Source organism: Pholcus phalangioides, unplaced genomic scaffold, assembly GCF_987345545.1.
Source record: "Pholcus phalangioides strain wild (caught in Gottingen) unplaced genomic scaffold, Ppha-v1.0 ptg000018l_1, whole genome shotgun sequence".
NCBI classification, from domain to species: domain Eukaryota; kingdom Metazoa; phylum Arthropoda; class Arachnida; order Araneae; family Pholcidae; genus Pholcus; species Pholcus phalangioides.
Window position 1 is genome coordinate 15,547,916 of NW_028301611.1, and position 15,297 is coordinate 15,563,212.

A 15,297-nucleotide genomic window follows, 5' to 3' on the forward strand; every position below is an offset into this window, starting at 1 on the left:
CCGTTCAGCAATAGTCCAGTCTAGGGAATACCCCGCTTCCCGATATCGAACAGAGAGCAGTTTATTTATTCAAAGTTTACTATTAAAAGAGAGCGCCATTATAAATAATGTTCGAATTCTCTCTTAATGTGTGCGAAATAATTCATAATACTTGTGTTTCCTTCGTGATTTTTAATGATTACTCGTGAACCTCACCGAAAGTTCCGAAAACTCTGATGTTTCAGAGTCTTTGAATTCATAAATGTAAACCTAGATATCGCACTTTGTGTGTGTGTGTATATGTGTATATATATATATATATATATATATATATATATTTATATTCATTTATTTATCAGCGTATTTTGCATTAGCTTCTATGAAACAAAATACTTTTCTTTGTAAGAAAAGGATGCCATTAGCGTAAATTTACATTCCCGTTGTCATCTTAGTTTTCAGATACTCTTTCGAGATCAAAAGAAATTTTATTCTTTTTCTTACATAAGATGACAATTGGAAATGTAAAAAGAGACGGCATCTCTCAAATCCGAAAATTAGAATACTTGAAAAGAGAAATGTTGATTCCGGGTAAATATGGGAATGAAAGTTTGGCATTTTCTTTTTCTTAATCTTGCTTTTAGAATTATATGTACGTGCATATTTCCCAATTATAGTTCCAGTATTATTTAAAAACTGTGGTCTTTTTGCACCCATTTCATACGGACTAATAAAGACTCTTTAATCCAAATAGGAATTTATAATTCCATCAGCTATTCGAACTAATTAATGTTAAGGATATGCTTCGTGTAAAAATGCATCAAGTAATTTCTATCCTGGATGTTATTATAATTTGCATTCATAAAAGGAAAAATCGCAACTAATCTAATCTGTAGTAAGAGACGCACATTTCACTACTACTTAAGAGTTAGTTGTAATTTTAATACTGTTTTCACAGTTTTATAGCTGCTGTCAATATTGTCAAAAAACTACGGTTATTATTAGAATCTCTCAGGCATGAAAAAAAAAGATCCCACTGCAGCGATAGTTTAGAAGTTTAATTAAAAATCAATAATTTATATCTAAGTCGATAAAATATAAATTTTGAAAAACACATATATTTAGACGATCTACTTTATTTATATTAATGAGGAGAAAATTTTAGAAATAATGTCAAGAGCGTTGAAATACTCTTCCCGAAAAACAGATTGTAGTTCCCTGCGTATCTCATGTCGGAAATATAATCCATGCAGTTTTCTACACTTTCCGGGCCGTACTAATTAGTACTAAACCGTGCATCAAAATTAATTGAAAAATAAAGCGTATTTATCGACCACTAGGCTAAGACGATAATGCTTGATGGTTTGATTCTGCAAGTGGGCGGCACTGCTGACTGGTTTTAATCAATCCGTAACGACGCTGACTCGCAGAATCAGAAAACAGCTGGACTATTTTCGTAGTACTAGGAAGAAAACAGGCCGCGGGATTTAAATTAGCTCCACCTGATGTTTCGGAGGTGAAACTTACACGTTTGATAGGCGTGGAGACGATAACTTTGATTTTTATTTCACAAAACCAACTTTTTTAATAGTCTCCACGGAACACCACAACGAAACCAAGTATGAAAAAGTGGAAAACTTTACCATATTTAGAGAACTTTTAAAAATAAAAAGGTAAACAGAATCAGCATAGACGACCATAAGCTGTAGGTTTTCCCTCAGCATCGTCTTACAAGTGAATGAAAACGTCGCAAGTGTGCAAAGAATGTTTCTGCTCTTAGCATTCCCTATAGTAACAGAGAGGGTGCTGCTGCTTCTATTCGGTGTTCCCCTATTGAATTGATGATGGCTATTGAAGCCCTATTCTAAGCCGCTTGCTCTCAAGTCTTATCTCTGTATTTTGTGAAGCCCTAACATAGTTATGATACCAGAGTCGTGTGTGCTGCAGAATTTCTGGCACCTGCCTTACGACTGTAATTGAAAAGTCGAACACCTGAATTTCTGTGTTCCTGCAAGTATTGTGCTGCTTTATGCACATATCACGTGGCCAAATAACAGCCCAGCAGTGCTGTTTCACATCCGATTTTATTTTATGCAAATACTTGAATAGAATATCTGTTTGTGTGTGTATTTGCGACTCAAAGTTTAAAACCCACTGGGAAACAACTTCAGCCGATCACTACCATGCCATCAGCACAGTTTTCATGATCGCAATTCCCCCACCGCCTTTAAGGTAGTATTCAAATCGAATTTAACATGTTTTTACTTTCATTCCTTCTTAAGGAAGTTTCGCAACGCACTAATTTTATTTATATCGGATATAACTTGCTGGGATCCAACAAAAACATTGACGTTAATATATGTAAGCATTCTCATGATTTAAAGCCGCTCCACAGATATACAAATACAAATACAAATACAACGCCAGGCAAAATGCCCAACAAGGTGGCTGATAAAAAGATGCCCATAAAAATACGGATGTCATATATTTCAAAAATACAGCAACCCAATTAAAAATGCAATTAACACATTTAAAAATGCAATGCAATATACCATTCTTTGTTTTTCAGATATCTCTGGCATCAGAAAGACATCGAAATTTTCAACTTACTACCAATGAGATCCAGTTTTTACCAGTTCGGATGTTTCTCCGAAAAGAGCCAGAAACACTTAAATATTTTTCATGATTCGTCCACATAATCAAATTGATTGTTCGCGTGAAGTAAGAAAGAAAGATAAAAAAGGTTAACTCTCTCGATTGCCTTATAAGAGAGATAGAGGGAGAGAATGCACACACACACACACATCCTGGTTTGGAGATATGATCATATAAGTTTATAGTGAGAACGCTTAAGGCGTTTAAGGGCAATTTTGTGTCAATGGGCCTTTAATTTTACGTAAAGTGCACAAAGACGCTTCGTGTGTGAAATGAGCTATCGAGTCGGTTAGGCATTTTGATTCAGACGGAGAGAAATAAGTGCACCGGATGCTTAGTGATGGTGACTGATGAGTGACTAAATAAATATATATATATATATATTTTTTTTTTCACGTTCATTTTGGGCTGATGGGGTGAGGAGCGAATCAATTATTTTCGTTTAAGAAAAAAAAATTGCCTTTGGTTTTTTAATCATTTCAGTCGTCCAGTTGCAAAACTCGTTAAGCGCCAACTAGATTTCTTTACAGAAATGTAAATTTAAAATGCTTGAAATTTAAACATTTAACGGTATAACATTAACATTTTAACAAGCGTCAGCTCAAAAAATACACTCTGTTAAATTTTCTTTTTCAGTTTCTGTAGAAAAATCTGGTTGGCGCTTAACGAATTTTGCTACTGGACGGCTCATTTATGGATGCATTTATATAAAATAAAAAATTAATGCTCACAATAGATATTGACTAACTTCATTGAGCAATGCCTTATTTTATTTTAATAGGTTCGCGACCCGGTCTCTCAGCTGAACGAGGAAACGATTGAGACCTGTTTGCCCTGTGTCTAGTTTCGGAAAATTCCAAAAAAAGAGACATAGAGAGATTTTTTTAAAGGAAATAAAAAAACATAGATCGTACCCACCTGACCTTAAATACTCCTAAGATAAAATACTCAGCTTGCTGTTTAGAAAGCTTTGAATCGAAAAACGAAATCGCAAAATCATTTGGGCGGGTCTTTCTGTTCTATGAAGTTAGGGGACATGTCATATTCAGGTCTGTACTCTTCTGAATATCCTACGTCTTCGGATTTAGTATCCTCTGGCATTTGTGATTAACGGCTTTCCGAATTTCAGACTCCCTGTGCAGTATGGGCAATTATATATAGTTAAGGACCGTCAGAGGTCTAAATTTATAAATGAATTGCGTTACGAAATCTCTACACAAGCAAGGAAAAACCTTTAAAAATATTTTAAGATCTGAATTCCATGAAAAACTTTACGTATTAACCGATTTTTGATACCAGATTCGGCTTCTCCACACAAAAATCCATACGAATTGAGGTATCACGGTATTTTTATCACTGCCAGCGTTGATAGTAAAAAAAAATAAATAAAACAAATATGCAAAGACAGAAACCCGAGTCATAGTTATCACCATAAACAGTGGCTTTGAAGTAAAACAATAGCCCCAGGGGTTGAAGTCTGGTGACAGGGGCGGCCAAGATATGGGGAAGTGTCGGCATATAATCCGGTCATCTGTGAAATGGTGCTGAAGTAATTGTTTGACACGTGATTTTGCATAACCCCAAAAACAATTCCGCTTTAGAAACGATTAAAACAATTTTAAACCGATGTCTTCATGTCTTATTCCGTTTAACAATATTTCATACAGCGCCTTTCCCCGCTGGTGGTGAATTTTTGAACTTTTTTTGCTGAAAATTGAATCCCACTATTACAAAATTTGGTAACATTTTGTCCATTAATTTTCCTTTTATGGCCATTTCAAAGTGGAACTTTAATTATAAAGACCCTGTATTTAAACTATGCAAAAACTGAAATTCGCTTATAGCCATAAGTCCGTTGTAACTACAATTTTCCTCTGATTATGAAATGTCGTCCTAATCCGTATTATCGTACACGTTGAAATATAATACGTATAAAATATGAAAAGAAGCCATCTTTAATCTAAAAAAAAAGGAATTATCGGAAAACCTCTGCCATCCGGGCTAGATGTTAGAGATAAAGAAAGACACGTAAGAAGAGAGCTCAGCGAGAGAAAGGGAGAGAATTTATTTATCTCTTCGTTACATGGAAAGCTAATTGCCTCGCCCATACCTCGGCTCGTTTCAACTGCCCGTGTTTAAGAGCTCTCTGCCGGGAGGAAAACTCCGCCTCATACTACCGCTATTTCTATTCTATCTCAAAGTAAATGTTTTCCCAGAGGAGCTGATAGCACACACACACACACACAAGTATACCTCCGTACGTACTGGGTTCAGACTTCACTTTCTCCGACGAGCACACCATCCTCCTCCTCTTCCTACATCCGAGTCCGGAACTGAGAGTTTCCCAGAAGAATGTGGGATTATTTCAGTTCCACAATATCCAATTACGAATGTGGGTAAGGTGGGGAAAGGCAATCTTTAAGGCTGGAACAAAAAGATCGAAATCCAGTGGTGGTAGTACTAAGACTAACCTGCAATTGTCTAGTTTTGAAATTTCCATTGTGCATGGGGAGAGGAACAATTTTTTGTCATTTATTAGTATAATCCCTGTGTTTTAAGTAGTTATTTTAATCTTCCGTTGTGTTTATTGTGTTGATAATTCAAACGATGCTGTAAATATGATGATTCTCTGCGGCCTTTATCCATTCCCATTATAATTTGTCTGATAGCACTCACGGGTGTGGATTCAATAATTGCACAATTGCTTTCCCAATCACTTTCCTTACCATTATTTGAATTATTTTATGTAAAGATATACATATAAGGGGTGAGAAGATTATATGAAATAGTCGGGTGATATGGAATACCCGGTTTTCTCCCCTTTCAGGTATGGCTGTCAAGTGGAACAGTGATAAAAAGATAATGAAGAAAAAAATAATTTTGAAATCACAAACTATGAAGGTATATCTGAATATTATCCTTATATAACTTGTAGTTACTTGTAGCTTATACATACAATAGATATGAAGAGTTGCTTATTAATTTCCCAGAATGTAACTTAGCTGTTTTACTCTTGTGTGTATTGATCTCATTCATATAATAGTACCCAATTTAATGAAAAACTTGAAATGCATTTAAAAAAGGTAAATACAAATATATTAATTGTTGGTGACATTAACATTGATTTATAAAATAGAAATAGCTAATCATATTATCTTGATACATAAGCAACGAATTGGTTAGCCAATTTACATGAAAAAATTACTACAGAAACAGACATGACACAAACATGTATTGAACATGTTTTTTATTGATATAAACAAAACTCTGGACATGAATTTATTGATTTTAAGCCTCAAATTGCAGACCCCTATCCTGTATTGAGATACATAGAATTTCTCCGGAAAAATGTTAATAGTCTAAAAATGAGTAAAGTCAATAAGGTACATAAAAATCATAAATTATGAAGAAAGTGAAAATTTTATCTCGAAATCAAATCTCAAGAATATTATTGAAGATGATAGTGCCCAAAACAAATATAAGTAATGTTTGAATATTTCATCATTGAATTCTAATTTATGGACCCAGACTGGAAAAAAGCCTAAAAAAGATAAGAAAATCCGGATCAATGAAGATTATAAAAAATAATGAATTGTGTTATATAAAAAAAAATTCAAAAAATTCTTAAATGGTTTCATACCAATTGGAATGCGAAGAATGTGAAAAAAAAATAAAAATATATAAAAGTATATTAAAAAAAATAATAATAACCGGAAAAGGTAAACGCTTGCAATGGAAATATATGAACAAGAATATATTAAAGATATTGGGGAAAACGCACTTCCAAAATTTAACGAATCGATAGGGACTTGGTCATTAATTATATAATGACTTTATTGCGAGGAATTGGAATACTAATGAACAATTATGAATAATTATGGTACCCATTCGATGGAACAAAACGCTTAGAACAATTTGATCAATTTCATGTTTTACACTGATATCAATAAAGAAGAATTAAAGATAAGAAATTTCAAGGAAAATAAAACAAATGGTTATGATGAATTGACTCTAAAGTGATTAAAATAATTGTGAAATACCACTTACTCTCTTACAATAAAAAATGCAATCGATCATTCTATGTATATTAAATGAGATATTTTAGCATTATTCGAAATACTTTCTAATCCATCTCATACATAAATCAGGAGATGGTAATTATTTGACTAACTGCAGACCGATATAAACACTTCCAAGTTTCTCAAAAATAATTCAATTTAGACAAAAAAAAAATTCTCAATTAACCATATGGATTTAAAAAAAAACGGAAATAACGGTATTTTGTCTAACTATTCAAACAATGGATTCAAAAACAATACATATTCCATAACTTTGTTCCTAGATTTCAAAAGAGCATTTGATTTTGTAAATTTTGATACTTTAACAAATAAACTATTTGCAAGAGGAGTAAGAAGAAACATACTTAAATGTTTTAAATCATACTATGTCATCAGGAAACAAGCATTGCAATACAAAAACCAATTAAACTATAATTAAAATATAAATATACTTCAAAATATTCCCCATGATGCTATAGTGTCAGTGTCACTAGGTTGTCACTATCATCACGGCTGCTGTAGGAGAATATTTGTTTTTCTTCGTCCTGAATCTGGTCAGGAAAGTTTTCAAAGATGTTCATCAATTACTAGAAATGTGCCCAATATAATTGTTGCATATTATATTACTGTGATAGTTTTTTAGTCAACGATTCTTTCGGTTACGTGAAGCGCTTGTTTTTTCCAAGATGGTGTGACGAGTAATATGGAGTATTAGAAGTATCGTATCACACATCTGAGTTGGGCTAGAATATCTCGTCATGACAGAATTTTAGAAGATGTATAGAAGAGGTCTGGGAATATTGTGTGTCCTTTGCTCTGTGGGACATTTTAATGGCAGAGAAGGAAGATTACATCTGCGACTCTTGTAAACAGGCTATGGCACCACCACATCATCAACTATTATAAAATATATAAAATTTTCATTTTCATTATTATGGATAGTGCATTTTATACAAAATACAATACAAATACAACGCCACAACAGGCAAAATGCCCAACGAGGTGGCTGAGAGCAATGTGTATTATATAGACTTATTCTCATTTGTTTTGTTTTTCCTTTCGTGATATATATGCTTATACATTGAGTTGATGTTTCAAAGTAATAATTAACGTCCGTATTTTTTGTTGGCATCTTTTTTTCGGTCAGTTTGTTGGGTAATTTGTCTCTTCTCTTTGCCTTTGGATTTGCATAACTGCGTTAATAGAATGGTAAACACACGCACGCATGCGCACACCAGTTTCTGTAATTCAAAAATCCGTTAGAGGTTCTTCAGATGTTTAGAAGTAATATGTGTGGTTGAATAGCAATATAATCGTCAATACAAACTTCAATTCTTCAATTTCTAAGAAGCATTGAAATACATATTGTCATAAACTCATAATATATATGCTACTGCCAAAGCCCGAGATTGACCGGTGATCCCTGGCCAAAGGCCGATAAGAAAAAACATGATTCGGGATCATCGTCAAGTTGGCGTATTTTTTCGTGATTATTATGTCCAGGTTAGTTATTGCTAACCCACATCAAACCCTAGTCACGATACCAGGCTCCAACCAGGCCGTCTTACATCAGCACATCGATCTTTTTTCAGGAATATCCGGTCACTTCACGAAATGGGCGGCCATTTCTGCAATTCGGACTTAACTCTTGCCTAATTAACAAATTGGTTGGTCCCATCGCAAATTGGTCGCACTTCGTCCTTTGTCATGAATGAATGAACGCCAGGATCTCTGCCACCGAACTTATTGCGTTGCCGAGATATCTTCCAGCCCAGCTTCGTGGCAGAGTCTAGAACAAAGTGAGTGCACCTAAAAGTCTGAGTGTGTAGTTAGTGTTGTGTATGATATTTCAGTGCTGCCATCTATACTTCAAATTGTGAGGGAAGTGTAATGATTGAATATTTGTAACGTTGTAGGCCTGTTGCTCTCTGTGGCGAGACTTTTTAACGAGGAGATCGGCTCGCATTCGCGAAAAACTTACCAATAAAGTTTCTAAAACCCTTACGGAATTTACACGTTGTTTTCTTTTCTGACTTGGAGAAAAAAATGAAAAGAAAATAATGAAAAAACAAGATATAAAATAATCACATACTTCATAAGAAGTGGATAAAACAATACATACGTGTGTATAAGAGAGAAATATTGGGAAAAAAAATGCAGTGAACAAAAAAAAGTAAAACAGTAAACTCAAACACGCCACATAATTCTATTCCTAATTAGCCCTTGGGAGAGTTGTCCACAGTAATAACAAGTTAACACCGGAATCTTGTCGACGGACAGAGAATGTCGAGAGAGGAGTCGGAGAACAGCATAGAAAATAGCATTCATTAATTTAGTTGAAAAGTTAATCAAATTCTGAACATGGTTTTCTCGTAGAAAAGGAAATAATCATCTCGTTAGCACCTTCATCCTTTTCTCTACCTACACTTCTCATCCGTGTTTTCATCTCTACGTCACTTCGTTTTACCGGAAACCAGGATGTACGGCTGTAGAAACAGAGTGGAACTATGCTGGGTATTTCCTTTGTTGAATATCTGTACGTGTGTATGTAACAATCATGAGAAATTTCCACTTTTGTTTTTGAAATATTCCACAATTTTCTCTCTCACTCTTTCTAACAAACAGATATTCACGGAATTCTTTCAGATTTGCTCAGGTAAATAGCTCTTGATTTAATGTTGCCAACTGTTATGTTTCGCTTTGTTTTGTTTTACTATTCTGATTATTCGAGTGCTCTCAGGAAACTTTTGGAAAACAAATATCATTAACAATTGTTTGTAAATGGATCGATATTTCTATAACTTCTGGTTTTTCCTTCTCCATTAATTGAATAGTTTCTCTTGACGATAAGAAAAGAATTCCGAATATTTTTATTATATCGAAAAACTCAAAATAATCATTGAATTTATTAGTTTGCGATAAGAATTTCCATTTTCCCCCCATTGTTCGTATTTCTTTAGAAGTGATAATTTTCTACGTGGACAATGGATTCAAAGATTCTTTAAGTTATTGAAAGTTCCATGTTTAGTTTAGCTATTTCATATCGCGTATGTTGGTTATTCAAAATTAAACAATCCAACAGACAATTCCTTATGTGAAAAATAAGTTAAAACTGGTTCTATTGAGCAATGATTACATTATTATACAAATGCATTATAATATACGATATAATTTAGTATAAGAATTTGATTATAGTAATTATAGTTTTCATTTTTTTTAGTGTTAGGCCAGGTAAACAATATCAAGGTGAAATACAACGATTTGAAAAAAATAAAAACTCATCTCGGAGATGCTGAGCATTCAAATGAAATAAAAGAAATATCTGAAAAAAATCATTTGAAAATTTACATTCCATGAATTTTTTCATAATGTACTCTCGGACCTGCTTATAACGAGCCTGCTTTTAGTTAGTATCTTGATGTAACTAATAAACTAAGGCATTTTGTTATGTACAATGCTAACTCTATGGCAATTTTGTCGCTTTTAGCGGACAAGTGTTTTACGGTATCTCTGATTTAACGACGATTTAAAATGGGATGAGAAAAAATGCGAAAAGAAAATACAAGTACAATGCCAAAACAGGCAAGTTGTCCAACACGGTGGCTGAGAAAAAGATGCCCATAACAAATTGGATGTATATATTTCAAAAATACAGCAACCCTAAAGCTGTTTCAGTTCCCTGTCTCACCGATTTCATAATACGAATATATGAAAGAGAGTATTCAAAAGTACATATTTTGACATGTGTAGAGGGATTTGAAGTAACCAGCCTTCACAAAAAACAAAAAACAAAAAGAAAAGACTTCAAATCACACAAGTGTTTCATTTATTTCGGTTGATAACGTTCATTTTTATAGCCGAAATCTCTTACAGCTCGGATTCATGGCACAGTTGGGTTGTACAGGGTGTTCTGTAAGTACTAATGCGGCTTCATTAATCGTTCCTCGTAGAGATATAGTTTCAATTTTAAAAATATTCAAAACAGGTTTAACCAATATTAGTTTCGAGATACCATTACCCTGTACCATTTTGAGAGTGAAAATAGAGCGTGTCACAAAATAAAAGAAAATCTAAATTTTAAATAGTCCCCTTGACCTCTGAATTCGGGTTACAAAGTTGTCGTTCTCCCGAGGCTAGCAAAAAAATTCAGTTTTTCTAAGTGCAATTTCCATTGAAATATTTAAGTTCAAATATTGTTGAAAATTTTGAAAAGAACAGCGTAAATGAGGTAAAGAAACGTTCCCTGTTATCTCACGCCATTCTTTCCCAACTTTTCTCCCATTTTTGAATTCAAATATTCCATCGAATATTGCACTTGGAAACGTTGATTTTTTGAATTGTTAGCCTCATAGAGGACAACTTTCTTACACGATTTTCAAGCAAACGGGGACCGTATGAAAAGTTAATTTCCCCATTTTTTTCATGTATTCGACTCCTCAAACACATTTAAATTTTTAAATTATTGCTCGTAATTTGAAAAGTGTTGTTGTTGTTGTTGGTTTTTTTTTTTTTTTTTTTTTTTTTTTGAAATTAAAAGTATGCTCCTATAGTCAACAGTTGCAGAGAGAGATATATCTGCTGTGCCAACAATTTAGGACTATTTGTATAGAATGCACCACTAATTCACATGTGAAATAAACATAAACGAAAATTCAGTCAATTTTTAGCCCTTTAATTCTTCAATTCTCTTAATTGGAAAAAGTCACTTCTTTTTCGATTCATTGTCGAACACCCAAAAAAAACAAAAAAAAAACACGGAAACAATATAAAAAAATAGAAAAATAGAAAATGAATGAAGAAAATCCAAATTATCCTTTTAAATCCTCTCAGGAAATTACTTGCAGAGAGACTCCATCTTGTATTTTTTTTTATTCCCCCATCAACTTGCATTTCAATCCGCTCACGTGCTTTTCCACCTTCTAAATATTCCCTATACATTTTCCTTGGGTGTATGTGTGAGTATCAGAACACGAATAATCAAGTTAAAAGGACATTACACATGTCTGTTACTTTATTTTTTTTGTTTTTTTTCGCTGGTCCATTTCTTGATTAGGAAGACTTTCTCCGTCCATGGACAGAGAAACAGCCGTGAACTACTTACCACGTGTTTAATACGCGATCTCACCGATACGAATTTATTATTATTTTGTTTCATTCATTGAAATAAGTATTTTTATTCATACATTTTATCACTCGTAGATGTATGCTGTTGATTTGGTTGCAATTACCAGTATGGATTTGAAATGATCGAAGTTAATATTTCATTCATTGCATATACTTTCTGTAATTTTTGAATCATGGTTTTCACTAATGAGTTTTCGAATGTTACTCTGCTGTCGATTATTGAGATGGCTTATATTTTAGATTGAAATATTCAATATTCATTATTTGAACAGTTCTCATTATTTGTTGCCAGATTTTATTTATTTCGTTTCCTCACAAGCATTATACTTGCCATGGAGCTGTAAATTTTCTTGCATTGAGAATATGAATTATTGACATAGAAAAAAATAGTCTCTACATTATTAACCCTTTATGGCTAGGTGTTTTCTCAGTAGCATTATTCTCCCTCCCACGGGTCAGAGCAATGCTTCAGGAATGCTTCGCGGCGTTGGAAATGCCAAACCACCAATTCACATACTTTTAAAAATTACATAAATACGGTGCTTAACTGTAGAAGTGAATAATGAAGTACGCCTATCGACATTTTTTTAATGCTCGGGGCAAAAACAGCTGCCGCAGTACAGAGAAATTAGGAAACGGGTAAACGATCACTGGGCTGAAGCAGCCACTGTCTGAATGACCGTAGGAGATCACGAATAAATGATTGTAGGAAGCCATTGCATATAAAGGATCGTAAGAGAATAGAAATCGCAAATGAATTATCGTACAGATATCGGAAACCAGGCAAAATGAACGCAAGAAGGAGTGAATCACAGGAAAATTGTTGTAAGAGTATAGAAATCACAGGATCGTAGGTGTATGGGAATAACGATTAAATGGCCGTAGGGATATGTGAATTACGGGCAAATGATAGTAGGCGCATGAGAATTACGGTTATCGTAAGGACATGAATAATCACAGTTAATTTATCGTGAAATAGTCATTGGAGACACGGGTAGGAACATGAATGAGTATATCCGGGTAAATGTTTGCTCTCACAGATGCCTCGAAAAAAAAAATAAGCCCAATGATCATATCACGTGAGAAAGCGTAACAAACACACTCATTGATCTTGGAATATTTGTTTTTAAACTTCAAAAACTCGCATGGGGATTTTTTGAGCCCCAAAGTCGGAAATTGTTCTTATTAACCCTGTTAGACACACATGAATTGTTGCCTCATATGAGAAAAAAAAATTACCCTCGAGAGCTCACTGTAGATGGGTTCTAACATCTTCACAGAACAATTAGCGTCTTCTGTGGTGACAGCATTTTTTTTCTCGCTGTGTGCTCGCAACAATAGCAACCTACAAAATGGCGCTTCTGGTAAATTTTCAAAGATACAACGCGGAGGAATGAAATGAAGGAGAAAAAAGTTCTTTTGATCAAAACTGACGTTTCTGACTAATCAGATTCATTAAGACGCACAGCTGTCACCACTTTCCCGGAAGCTCAAAAACTACAGTAGTTACAAAGGAATAGTGATATAAAAGAGAAAGAAAATGCTTGGATGTAGTAGAAGAAGCCGAAACGAAATTTCGGTAAAGAAAAAATATCAAAATCCCCGATATATACACTCATGTCCATAAATTAAGGATAATGCCAGCTCCGGCAAATAAAGGTTCAGAAACAAAACAAACGTTACTTATTCATAAAGTCCATTTATTAAACAAAAGATAAAGAACAAAAACGATGGTGTATGTATGATACCATTCATAAAAACTACGATTTTTGCTCCCTGGAGCAATTGTAAAAAATATCTCCTTTACAAAAACTTACTATTACATGGTTGGTATGATGGTTAATACATTGTGTGTCTCCCATGCGACGAAATACAGTCCGTACAACGCCTAGGCATGCTGAGTATCAAATTATCGATCTGATCTTGGGGAAGATCACTCCACTCAGCAAGCAATGCTCTCCGAAGTTCCGGTACACATGTAGGAGGTAGTTGACGGGCTGCAACTCGTCGGCCAAGCATGTGCCACACATGCTCTATCGGATTCAAGTCAGGTGAGAATGCTGGCCGTTCCATACGAGTTATATCCTCAGATTCAAGGCATTCGTTTACGATGTTTGCTCGGGCGTTGTCATCCATAAACACAAATTCTGCGCCCATGGCACCCCTAAACAAACGTGCATGTTGTTCCAGAATGATGTCCCGATAAATTTGGGCTTTCATGGTTCCGGTTTGAACATGCAGATCTGTTCTGGAAACCAGTATAATTCCACCCCAAACGAGCAATGCTGCACCACCGTAACGGTGTCGTTCAATGATATTGTCTTGGTGGTAACAGGTACCTGGCGTTCTCCATATGAAAGTCCGACGTGAATCAAACTGCAAGCTAAACCTGGACACGTCTAACATCACACAAGCCCACTGTGACGATGTCCACATTGCATGTTCTCTATTCCAGGCTAATCGCTGCCGACCGTGAGTTGCCGTCAGCGGAAGCTACTGACATTTCCGTTATCTTGGAATCGTTGCCAAAGCCTAGACATGACAGTTTGGGCAATTCTAAATTCCTCGGATACTTCCATCTGAGGACGCTCACATTCCAGGCGGCCGATTTCTACCACGTAAAAATTCATCCACATGTGTCCTCTGTGTCATAACTATTCGCTTATGGCACTGAGTGCCTTACAGAACTCTTGTGAACAATTTTACTTCTTTGCCACCATTCCTTATATATCCCCCTCTTACACTCTCGTCATTGTGACGTACTATTGGCATGATCTGGTAGCTTCCTGAAATTTGCATATCATTCTTGCAGATGTTTGTGATAATTCTACAGGTGAATTTTTACTTTAGATTTCGATTTCCGTGTGATTCTGAATTATGCTTAATTTATGGACATGAGTGTATAAGACAAAATGTTTTCTGGCGAAGAGTGCGACTTATAGGCGTGCAGATTTGCAAAAAATTAATTATATGGGAAAAACACTTCATGTATGATAATAAAACCTAAAATGTCCAAAAGCTGCAGGATTACACGAACGTAAAATCAACCTGTTTTTTTTCACAGTAAATCTGCATCGCTTTCTCATCTATGGTATTGACAGAGATTTTTGCCAGTAGGCATTTAAAGTGGAAAAATTGCGTTCATGTATTTGCCGTGTCTCTTCTCAACGTTTCAAGTTTAGTAAACTAACTATGTTTTGTAATTATAATCTATGCATTTTCCTGATAAATCTTATCGAATCGTCAATCTTACCAAGCACCATGAAAAAACGTAATATTTTTTTTCAAACTAATAGAGCATCGTGTGCCTAGGAGCAGTATAAAACTTAAATTTTTCCTGGAATTAATCTTGGAATACTCAACTTACAAAAAAATTTAACACTCCCTTTTCTGTTTTTAAATACAATTTATATTTTCAACTTTATAGTTCTATACGTTTTTGCTAAAACAAAAAACCCAGCTATATTCATCTCTACTTTTCCAT